We start from the raw sequence: 7645 nt of genomic DNA, 5'->3' as shown, positions 1-7645 counted from the left end.
TTATTTCTTCAATATACTATTTTTTTCTCTCTCATAAGAACTGAATAATTTATTAGATTGGTCAGGATCGAGCCATGTGAGCTTTGTTGATACACCAATGTAGTATTCAAGCAGAACCTAAAGTGCATAGGATCAATAAAGTATTTTTCGTTAGTACAAGATGCAATACATTATAGTAATATTTAATTGATGCTTATGATATGAATACATGCGATGACACCATAAAAGCCTTTCTTAATTTCCTTGCCCTAGTTCTGTCGCTTTAATGGTTATAAGATCGAAGAGCATTAACTTCCAGGCATTTAGATTCTAATACAATGTCTATTAATCCAAACACAAAGAATAAATACGGTAATGAACAATTCATTGTGCAAGGAAGCCATTAGCTAAGCTTATATATATAAACTCTGTATTAATTTTTGATCTGTGACACCTCTTTTTATTACAGATGGAAATGGTAGACCGGCGACGCTGATCCAATGATTCGTTTTTACTTATGGATAATTATATTTTTCATCTGGTAAGTAAATCATCATCTACTTCTAAAATCAATGTTGAAATAATATTTTGAGTTGTTTTTGCTTGAAGAAGAATAATCAAACAAAATACTTATGCTTTTGACTTCCGTTATGTAACTGTAGGTTTAATAAGTTTTTGGTGAAACCAGAAGTATAGCTCGACAAGATGATCACTGGAGCAACCGGTCGACAATGTTGCCAATAGAAAATAACTAAAGGACGCACATAACCTAGCTGAAAGTGGCTAATCCTAGCTTGAAATACAACTAAATTTATAACTAACAGCAGGGTTGTTTTGTTTAAATAATTGATTTTGTTTAAAACGCATTTTATATAAGTTTTTAACGTTTTGTTTTAAACAGGTATACTATTAAGACTAATTTTAAACATGTTTATTTTTATTTTATTTTATTTTTGTAAAAAATCATCCAGAGAAAGAAAATTGTCAAAAAGTGACCCCATTCACAAGGTTGTTTTCTTCCCGTGGGAATGTTTTGATTTCTCGTGGCTACAGTAGGTCAATGTGGTGATCTACAATTTATTTGGTCTCCTTTCTCCCCTTGTTTCTAACGTTTATTGTATTGTTCAAATGCTTATCAGTTAACTTGCGAGAAAGTGTCCTAATTGAAGATTGGCCTACTTGTAGAAATGATGTTGGAAAATAAAAAGAAGTATCTTGGAAACAAGTTTTTGTGTTGTATTCAGAAAACAAAACAAAGCGCGATATTTCTTATCACATCATTGCCGAAAGTCAGTCTTATTATATCCGCAACCCAGTGGCGTAACTAAAGGCTTAAAGGCTCCCCTGCAGACAGCGTGGAGTGGGGCTCTGTCTCTACGTCCACCTTCACGATTTGGAGCCCCCTAATGGCTTGGGTCCCTCGTAATGCGAGATCTGTGGGGCCCCTAGAACATTATTCTTTACTTGACAAAGGAACCAAACATATTTCTCAAAGCTTTGCACATATTAAACGATAAACACCAATGCAAATTCTCTCAGGTAGTAACGAGTTATTTCTGATATGTTCGGAAGGCGATGTGCTTGGTGCTGAAACTTATCTCTATTGTGTATATGTTAATTACTTAAAATAATGAATGAATAAAGGAAAGCCCCTTAGACCGACCACAATATTTGTAGCCTCTACATTCCTAATACAACACTTCCCCGAAGAAAGGAAGCAACCCTTTAAACGGGTAGACGAAAAAAAAGTACTTGGTGCTGAATTAACACAGAAGTAACACGCAAAAGTAATAGTCATTTTGTGTTGCTTCAACACCTCATTTTTTTACAGTGAAGGAAAAAATTTACATTAATGAACAACGCACTAAATCTGACTCTGGACAAACAAGAGTTACCGAAACCAGATTGGCCGTACCTTAACGCGTAGGCGAGAATGATGCAAGTTAGATAACATACGTAATTTACTATTGTGTGGCAATGAAAATACTGTACAAGCAGAAGAGTTACAAAACTAGCTGGCCATATTTCATGTCAGTTCATATCTTTCGAAACGAGATTTTGGTTAATAAAGATGTTCAACTACTACCAAGAAGAATTGGCTAAAATTTGGTAGTGACAGATGTGGAATTAACCGAAAGTGTAGCTAATAGCTAAACCATAATTTTACAAGCTCATTAGTGTATGGAAATGGCTAGATTTAACCATAAAATGCTACTAGCCCATCACATAACACAAGTACTAATAATTGGTTTCGAGAAAATTTTCAAAAGTTTACATTATCTTTTATTGTTTTCTTTTAGTGAGTTAGTAGTTCGTGTGTGTTGTAATATTGTCTATATGTGTATTGTATGTTAATTTTATATAACTGTTTTTTTTTTTAAAAAAACTTTTCCTTTTGAGTTATGGGTTGAATAAATTTTTTTTTAAAAAAAAGTTAAAAAGACCTGAGATAGGCTACAAGAACTCAGGTCCGAAAGCCCACCCCCTAAATAGGGAAGGATAAACAGAAAGAGAAGAGAGAGAGAGAGAGAGAGAGAGAGAGAGAGAAAATAATGAGAGAGATTAATGATAGCATTGGACAGTTGCATCTGCCAATAAGTCCAAAATAATTGGCAAAGGCATGAGTATAGTGGTGGAAAAAGATCAAAAGATCACATAACCAAAATAAAGAAAACAATAGCTAGAAATGATTCGTTTCCCAACTGTCCTAAGCAAATGCAATACAGTGTGTTAGTTTAATCCTTTAATTGGCAAGCATTGATAGCATTACCATTAACATATTTAGTTTGCTTTTATGGTTGAGCTATGTTTTCCTGATCATAATTTCATAATTTTTAAAGTATTTTTGTACTTTGGTTACAAAATACAGAGTGTTTATTTCAAAGCAACATTGCCATAAAATAGGTCTTATGTGTTGCTACTGAGCAGCATTGCCCTATTACGGTAAAATATCATAAGAATATTTTCAGTGATTAGCAGCAGTTTCGTTGAAATATCTTCCTACAGAGCAAGAACCCACAAATAAAAATATTAAAAAGAGAGCTTTCGCTGAACATAGGAGAAAGAGCTTCTACAATATGAAATTTGACTGTCCCCTGTTGACGAAGATTAGAAATAACTAAACAAGCGACCCGCAAATCTTATATATAAAAGAGAACGTACAAAATCCTTTGTTCCCTCATCACGCTAATACGGCTGAACCAATTTCTTTTATTTTTGGGGGGTTATTAGGATTTGGACCCTAGATGGTTTTTATCATATCACTTTAATTTTTAATTACCAGTGTCTTGAGATAATTGACCATTCAAGTGTCCATAACGTACAAATCCTTTGTTAGTTATTCATCATAGGTAAAAATAAACGTATTTATATGCAACCCGCATGACCGTGTCACTCGGCGGGTTAACATAAATGACAGGCGCTATAATGTTAACATTTACTGCAATCACTTGAAAGCGAAAAAGTAAAAATTATCTAAGTAACAAAGTTTATTGCGTTCCGGGGTGACCGCAGCGAAGCGGGGCGGGTTAACATAAATGACAGGCGATATAATGTTAACATTTAATGCAATCTTCTATGGTTTTTATCATATCACTTGAAAGCGAAAAAGTAAAAATTATCTAAGTAACAAAGTTTATTGCGTTCCGGGGTGACCGCAGCGAAGCGGGGTGAACGCTGCTAGTCATATATATGAATATTGTAAATGCCTATTAAATGATCACTGCCCAGACAACACGTACCTGTACGGCACATGTGCACTTTCCATGCATAAGCCGTACATGTGCACATGTTCATTTGTGTGGATAATGCATACATACATAACCCGTGCTTAAGCCGTACATGTGAATTTGCGTGGATGAAGCACACATACAGAACCCGGGCAAGCGCTCATGTGCATTTGCGTGGATGAAGCACACGCACAAAACCCGTGATTAAGTCGTCCATGTGCACAAGTGCACTTGCATGGATGAAACACACGCACACAACCCGTGACTAAGAAGTGCAAGTGCACATGTGCATTTCCATGGATGAAACACACATTTATATAATCCGTGTATAAGCCGTTATATGCACATGTGCATTTGTGTGGATGCTGCACACGTACATAACCAGTGATTAAGAAGTGAATATAGACATGTGCACTTGCATGGATGAAGCACACATTAATATAACCCGTGCTTAAGCCGTTATGTGCACAAGTGCATTTGCGTAGATGAAACACACGCACATAACCCGTGATTAAGAAGTGCACATGCACATGTGCATTTGCATGGATGAAACACACATTTATATAACCCGTGCATAAGCCGTGATATCCACATGTGCATTTGCGTGGATGAAGCACACGCACATAACCCATGATTAAGTCATGCATGTGCACATGTGCACTTGCATGGATGAAGCACACATTTATATAGCCCGTGCTTAAGCAGTTTAGTGCATATGTGCATTTGCGTAGAATAGGCACACGTACATAACCAGTGATTAGGAAGTGCATGTGCACATGTGCATTAGCATGGATGAAGCACACATTTATATAACCCGTACCTAAGCAGTTATGTGCACATGTGCATTTGCGTAGATGAAACACACGCACATAACCCGAGATTAAGAAGTGCATGTGCACATGTGCATTAGCATGGATGAAGCACACATTTATATAACCCGTACCTAAGCAGTTATGTGCACATGTGCATTTGCGTAGATGAAACACACGCACATAACCCGAGATTAAGAAGTGCACGTGCACATGTGCATTAGCATGGATGAAGCACACATTTATATAACCCGTACCTAAGCCAATATGTGCACATGTGCATTTGCGTAGATGAAACACACGCACATAACCCGTGATTAAGGAGTGCACGTGCACATGTGCATTTCCATGGATGAATCACACATTTATATAATCCGTGCATAAGCCGTTATATGCACATGTGCATTTGCGTAGAATAGGCACACGTACATAACCAGTGATTAAAAAGTGCATGTAGACATGTTTACTTGCATGGATGAAGCACACATTTATATAACCCGTGCTTAAGCCGTTAAGTTCACATGTGCATTTGCGTAGATGAAACACACGCACATAACTCGTGATTAAGAAGTGCACATGCACATGTGTATTTGCATGGATGAAACACACATTTATATAACCCGTGCATAAGCCGTGATATCCACATGTGCATTTGCTTGGATGAAGCACACATTTATATAGCCCGTGCTTAAGCAGTTTCGTGCATATGTGCATTTGCGTAGCATAGGCACACGTACATAACCAGTGATTAAGAAGTGCATGTGCACATGTGCATTAGCATGGATGAAGCACACAATTATATAACCCGTACCTAAGCCAATATGTGCACATGTGCATTTGCGTAGAATAGACACACACACATATTCCGTGATTAAGAAGTGCACGTGCACATGTGCATTAGCATGGATGAAGCACACATTTGTATAACCCGTACCTAAGCCGTTATGTGCACATATGCATTTGCGTAGATGATACACACGCACATAACCCGTGATTAAGGAGTGCACGTGCACATGTGCATTTCCATGGATGAATCACACATTTATATAATCCGTGCATAAGCCGTTATATGCACATGTGCATTTGCGTAGAATAGGCACACGTACATAACCAGTGATTAAAAAGTGCATGTAGACATGTTTACTTGCATGGATGAAGCACACATTTATATAACCCGTGCTTAAGCCGTTAAGTTCACATGTGCATTTGCGTAGATGAAACACACGCACATAACTCGTGATTAAGAAGTGCACATGCACATGTGTATTTGCATGAATGAAACACACATTTATATAACCCGTGCATAAGCCGTGATATCCACATGTGCATTTGCTTGGATGAAGCACACATTTATATAGCCCGTGCTTAAGCAGTTTCGTGCATATGTGCATTTGCGTAGCATAGGCACACGTACATAACCAGTGATTAAGAAGTGCACGTGCACATGTGCATTAGCATAGATGAAGCACACATTTATATAACCCGTACCTAAACCGTTATGTGCACATATGCATTTGCGTAGATGAAACACACGCACATAACCCGTGATTAAGGAGTGCACGTGCACATGTGCATTTCCATGGATGAATCACACATTTATATAATCCGTGCATAAGCCGTTATATGCACATGTGCATTTGCGTAGAATAGGCACACGTACATAACCAGTGATTAAAAAGTGCATGTAGACATGTTTACTTGCATGGATGAAGCACACATTTATATAACCCGTGCTTAAGCCGTTAAGTTCACATGTGCATTTGCGTAGATGAAACACACGCACATAACCCGTGATTAAGTAGTACACGTGCACACGTGCATTTCCATGTATGAAAAACGCATTTATATAACACGTGCTTAAGCCGTTATATGCGCGTGTGCATTTGCATAGAGTAGGCACACGTACATAACCAATGATTAAGAAGTGCATGTACACATGTGCACTTGCATGGATGAAGCACACATTTATATAACCCGTGCTTAAGCTGTTATGTGCACATGTGCATTTGCGTAGATGAAACACACGGACATAACCCGTGATTTAGAAGTGCACGTGCACATATACATTTGCATGGATGAAACACACACTTATATATCCCGTGCTTAAGCCGTTATGTACACATGTGCATTTGCGTAGATGAAGCACACGCTCATAACCCGTGATTAAGAAGTGCACGTGAAAATGTGCATTTGCATGGATGAAAAACGCATTAATTTAACGTGTGCTTAAGCCGTTATGTGCACATGTGCATTTGCGTAGATGAAACACACGGACATAACCCGTGATTTAGAAGTGCACGTGCACATATACATTTGCATGGATGAAATACACATTTATATATCCCGTGCTTAAGCCGTTATGTACACATGTGCATTTGCGTAGATGAAGCACACGCTCATAACCCGTGATTAAGAAGTGCACGTGAAAATGTGCATTTGCATGGATGAAAAACGCATTAATTTAACGTGTGCTTAAGCCGTTATGTGCACGTGCGCATTTGCGTGGATGAAACACACGCACATAACCCGTGATTTAGCTGTGCACGTGCAGAGATACATTTGCATGGATGAAATACACATTTATATAACCCGTGCATAAGCCGTGATATCCACATGTGTATTTGCGTGGATGAAGCACATGCACATAACCCGTGATTAAGAAGTGCATATGCACATGTGCATTGTCAGGGATGAAGCACACATTTGTATAATTCGTGGTTAAGCCGTTATGTGCACATGTAGATTTGCGTAAATGAAGCACACGCACATAACCCGTGATTAAGGAGTGCACGTGCACATGTGCATTTGCATGGATGAAAAACGCATTAATATAACACGTGCTTAAGCCGTTATGTGCATATGTGCATTTGCGTGGATAATGCACACGCACATAACCCGTGATTAAGAAGTGCATATGCACATGTGCATTAGCATGGATGAAGCACACATTTATATAACCTGTGCTTAAGTCGTTATGTACACATGTGCATTTGCATGGATGCAGCGCACGTGCATAAGCCTTGCATGTGCATGAGTGCATTTGCGTGGATGAAGCACACATTTAAATAACCCGTTCTTAAGCCGTTGTGTGCACATGTGCATTTCCACAGCTACTGCACATGTGTATGA

Source organism: Thermobia domestica, chromosome 3 (assembly GCF_964235325.1).
Source record: "Thermobia domestica chromosome 3, izTheDome1.hap1.1, whole genome shotgun sequence".
NCBI classification, from domain to species: domain Eukaryota; kingdom Metazoa; phylum Arthropoda; class Insecta; order Zygentoma; family Lepismatidae; genus Thermobia; species Thermobia domestica.
This window is presented reverse-complemented; position numbering follows the sequence as displayed.